The following is a 5,200-nucleotide window of genomic DNA, read 5'->3' on the forward strand; positions in this document are numbered from 1 at the left end:
AAGGATTTTCCATATTATTACTTGTAAATTTGTTAGTCTAGTTGGAGACACGTCCTTGGTAACACTCACCACCGAAACAGAGTGTAGGACTAGCACTTATGACCAGAATCTCTTGTAGGGAGAGCGTGACTGTTGTGTATAGATCTATACGGGACTGACTATCCCGCACCTCGATGCTAGCTACAGTGGGACCGGCAGGTCTACGGGTGACAAAGTCATAAAGGATAATGGCCCCGATACGTGCACTACTAAAAAACAGCCCTTTAATGACGCGCAAACAATGACACGCGCTGATAGAGGACACGCATTTGTGCATGCCCTAAAAAATAATGCCAGTTTTGCAAAATATGAAGGATAGAGGACACACATTTGTGCGTGCCCTAAAATTAGTGTGAAAAAAGAAAAAAATGGAAATGCGGAGGGCGCCTTTCATAAAATGTGTGTCATCTAAGTGTGTCTCTTTATAATCTTTTAATGAAACACGCGTTTTAAGCGGGATTTCACCCGCCTATTGGATCCCAAAAATTAAAAACCCCCGCCTCTTCCAATTAGCAAGAAAAAGCCCTAGGGCCTTCGTCTTCATAGCAGAATTGCTCTTGCTTTCGTGATCAAATGCCTCGCGACGACGATTGTTTTGATGTTTCCAATCTTTATCTCAGTGTTGTAAGCCACTATAGGGACTGGTGTTATGCATTTTCTTTACTCATTGACTCATACGCATTCTGCAATCAGGGAGCTGAACTCATGGAGTCGGCGATTGGGGGTCTACGACTCCTCACACTCAAAACGCCGGTGATTTTAAAGTTTTTTGTCCCCAATATCAAATAAGGACTAGGGCTTTTATGTTCTAGACCTCACAAGTGCGCACCTAAGAACTAGCGCTTTTATATCAGCGTGTTCAAGCATAACAACGATATCCGCTCTTCCTCCTCGAAAGGTCAGTTCTGGGGTTTCGAAACTATAGGGCTCAAGTTAGAGGTTGAAGATCAGAAATCGAAGGTTGAAGGTCAGATTTGGGATTAGAAGTCGGAGGTTCATGGTCAGATTGGAAGCATCGGAAATTAGGAAACGAAAATGGAAGAGGCACCAGGTTTGAATATCATTCTCTTCTTCTCCATGAATGTGCTCTAGGTTTCTTTCTCTTACTTTATCATTTTCTTATTTTAATTTGGGGCTCTCTGCATTCTCACATACGTCTCTCCTCTCATTCTACATGACCTTACACCAGCAATGTCACCAATCGCCATGGACGGTACCGGTAAGGTATATACACGCTTTTTCATTTAATATATTTCTTATGTAATATTAGAACTAATGGTTGATATATTACACACTTAATTTGTCTACTCATAAAGCTGCTTTGGAGGGTATCGCCATGAACATGAATCAGTCTCTGTTAGGTCAGTTACTGATGCATGCCCACAAGGTGTTTGACATAATGTCTATGTTACGTTTTTAAGTAGTTTCATAGTTGATGTTAAAGAATTCCAAACCTTATATAAACTTTGATCTTTTATTATACATTAGGTAACTTTCTTCCTTTCCAATATGCGGGATTTTCAAGAATTACATCCCTATCTATTACAGGGGAAGAAAATCAAGTATGATTTCCTTAACACTTCAGTTCAAGATTTGGTAACTTACCTGAATCCAATGTTTCTAGATTACATAGAAGGAACTGAAATCTTAGTTTTTCAAAATTAAATTTTGTGTATTACAGGGGACTGTTTTAGACACAGCCAAGTCAATGTCAGTCAAACGTGCATGGCCTTCTCCTATGGGAACATCAGGGAAAGACATTGCAATGTTGTTCATTGAAGATTCTTTATCAAATCTTGATGCACAACAGGAATATGCAACAAGCAGAGATGATGAATTAGAGATTGTTTCTTTACAAAAAGATGGAGGGTTATCTTTTTCACGAGTTAAAATAGAGGGAATGGTGGGAAGTTATCCTTTTGAAAACCTGAGATCAACTATTGACATTCTGTTTTTTGTGGAAGTTCAGATTTGGTTGTAGCAAAACAAGCAATTGTATCCTTCTGTGTTATATTGTTTTGTTTAATCATTCTTGTTTTTTATGATATAGAAATATGTTTTGTATCTTCTTTAACTTAAATCAGCTCTTATATTATCTGTTTGATCGACTTTGGAAAATACCTAATGACAAATGGAGATACTGTGTAGATGACTTTTCTTCTACATTTAACATAGCAAGACACTCAATATTGGAATCATTTACTTTCTATCTCCTTGATGACCACAGGGATGAAGCCCTACAGGTGTGTCTCTATCTTTCCTTCATCTTTTTTTTTCATGTATCAAAGATCCATTTGCACAAAATTCAAGAAAAAGAAAACAAGACATGAATTATATGATGATGATTTTGAAAGTGGGATTAATTGGTTGGAAATACTGGTGACAGAAATTTGTATTCTTTGTATTAGAAGAAATTTAGTTGACCGAATTATTGGGTTACCATGGAATGTTGATGAAGAAAAACATCTTCACAAATGTCTTTTGGATTATGCTTCTGATGAATCTTTGTCCAATACTGGAAGTCTTCTTGTTGTCTTTTATTTACAGGTATCTTATAAATATTGACCTATAATATATTATATTATTATTATTTACTAATTATAAATTATGTTACTAAATTTAATTGTTTATTGTTTTTAGCGTTATCGATATGTTGAAGCATATCAAGTTGACCAAAAGCTTCAAAGTATTGAACATGAATTTGTTTCCAAGAATTCCATTGATGATGACGTGGCAAACAGAATGAGTTCTATTCAACATTAGAGAAAAGGATTAGTTGTAAGTTTATTCTTTTTTGGGGGGTAAAAAATGAAATCGCAATGTACTTTAATACTTACATTTAGTTATATGTGTTTCTACATGACAACAATATACAACTACTGCCAGAAGTTGAGCAAGAAAAGGTGAAAAATGGTGAAATGACCGAATTACCCCTCTTGGATGATATTCCAAGACAACCGGATTATCTCCCAAAACAAAATCCCATTCTTCCTTCTTCTCTTCTACTACTACTACAACACCATTAAAAGAGTTTAACAGAGGCTCTTCGAGGATTCGGAAGAACAAGCATCAGCTTCTTCAAAATGACCAAAATGACCTTACAAATTTTGCAAGATCGAGTAGATTTGGTAGAAGAGATGTTGTGGAAGCTTCTGGTGATCTTATGGACATTTCTTGGAGGTAATATTAATTGTTGGTTTATACTTTATAATAAGAAAAAAGAGAAAGAAGATACATTTTGTTTTTTTTAATAAAATATTTGTGTATGATGTTTAGTAAGAAAGATGAGAGGTGGGATCCTGTGTATCCTTGTAATGGTGATCCTGCAAATACGCTTAATAGCTTGTCATTCTACATAAATAGAAGACATAACATTGTTAACTAAATCGACCTTATTGTTAAAGGAGGCTGGGTAATGCCAAACATCCTAAAATCTAAATGAGTTTTAGTTTCATAATGTCTGAACCTGTTCCATGGTGGTGTGTTGTGGGCAGGATTTGGAGCAGAATTACGTTCATGGTTCAGATTCATGTGATTCGGCTGCAAGGGAAATTTCCTTTTCCTCACAGAGACATTTTCAGGTTAAACTTCTTATCATGTTACTTTCATTTAGCTTATGAACTACAGTTATCACATGAACATAAATAAATTATATAAAGATGGATGTTTTTATAATAAAAAGCAAAAGATATGTTTGATTGGTGGCAGTAGACATCATTAGCCTTTTTTTCCCTTTATTGTAAGAAAATAATGAACTTCCTAATTAGGAAAGTTGGTTCCACCAATGCCGATATAAGTAAAAAATTACTATTAAGTCCTTGGCTGTATTTATTAACCCAATGACTCCAGCAGGGAGCCCCTTCACATGCCTTTGTTTTCTCTTCTCTCCTGTTAAAAGTTAAAATTACTATTAAGTCCTTGGTTGTAGTGATAAGTGATTGCTATTGTCCTTTTTTTTTTTAAAACATGCGTCTCGAGGGAATTTAACAACTCTAAGTTGCCAATGACAGAGTCATCTTCTCACTAAATTCTAGTCACCAGGTACAGTTTCATAAGCCTTTTCCATCTTTTTTATTTTTATTTTTTTCACAACAATTTGTATATGGAAAAGTTAAGAGGCGTTATAATTTTTACTCAACTCCTTGACCCTTGTATCATTTACCTATATAATTGCAGCTATCCCTGGCTCAGACCCTTGTTCTTTCAACTTCTGGAATAAAAAATCAGTGGAAGCAAATCAGTAAGATATTTTTATTTTTATTTTGTTTTTTTTTTAATATTATCTGTTCTGATCCTCACCCATAAGTCCCAAGAGCCTTCTAATATTTGGTTATAATTTGTGAAACGTACATAAGGGATCTCACAAATCATATGACAACTTATCTTAGTGATATATATCTGGCAAGAAAGACATCAAGAGTATCTCTCAACTATATAGAAGTACATATGGTATCCGACCCATCCTCAAACATGTGACAACTAATTCACAGTTTTATTGAGTTTTTGGCATTTGTAATGCAGGCAAGAAACCTAATGATGATTTTTTTATTCAGTGAATTGCTTGTTATCCATAGCTGCTATTACCAATCCTGTTAGTTTTGACAACCTCTTGAAACAAATAAGGTCACACTCTTCTATAGATAAATCATTGACTTCATGTTTTAAGTGTATATATGTATTCAGTTATTTTGTTATTGATATGTTTGATGTTCAGGTCTTTTGGCACACTCAGAGTCTGTTGTCTGGCTTAATGTGTGAAGTTGTTAAAGACCTTATTACCAAAGATTTAGAAGATGAGCCATGGAGTTGGGTTGCACGTGATATTTTACTAGACACATTGACAACGCTTCTATCACTAATGATTGGATGAAATTGATTGTTTTGGTATAGGTTTTATAGTTAGGGAAAACCTCTTAATAACAATATAGTACAATTAGATCCCCTTAATATTAATGTATTACAATTTTTTGACATGATGTTATTGGATGAAATTGATTTTTTGGTATATATTTCTTTACACATTTTTGTATTATGCGTAAATCAGTATCGTAAAGACGCGTCGTAAATGCATATTGAAAATAGTTACTGAAGTTTATGACACGCAAATGTGTGTCATCTTCATTTATGATAGGGGCTTCCTTGATACTCATTGCGTGTCATA

The 5,200-nt window shown here is 34.8% G+C and overlaps 1 long non-coding RNA gene and 1 pseudogene across 2 annotated transcripts; both read left to right on the plus strand.

Annotated features, from left to right (window-relative positions):
• Window positions 1-1,375: 1,375 nt before the first annotated feature.
• On the plus strand, window positions 1,376-3,278 carry LOC145114368 (E3 ubiquitin-protein ligase HOS1-like; annotated as a pseudogene). Its single transcript, XR_013710974.1, has 7 exons — window positions 1,376-1,426; window positions 1,528-1,635; window positions 1,721-2,034; window positions 2,124-2,282; window positions 2,320-2,586; window positions 2,680-2,817; window positions 2,926-3,278. The product of XR_013710974.1 is annotated as an E3 ubiquitin-protein ligase HOS1-like (transcript).
• Window positions 3,279-3,542: 264 nt separating this feature from the next.
• Window positions 3,543-4,976, plus strand: LOC145117334 (uncharacterized). The gene is made up of 5 exons (XR_013712605.1): window positions 3,543-3,620; window positions 4,050-4,080; window positions 4,216-4,279; window positions 4,593-4,662; window positions 4,754-4,976. It is a non-coding gene; the product is annotated as an uncharacterized LOC145117334 (long non-coding RNA).
• Window positions 4,977-5,200: the final 224 nt, after the last annotated feature.

The sequence above is a fragment of the Lactuca virosa genome, chromosome 5 (genome assembly GCF_052849685.1).
Source record: "Lactuca virosa cultivar CGN04683 chromosome 5, Lactuca_virosa_CGN04683_v6, whole genome shotgun sequence".
Lineage (NCBI taxonomy): Eukaryota > Viridiplantae > Streptophyta > Magnoliopsida > Asterales > Asteraceae > Lactuca > Lactuca virosa.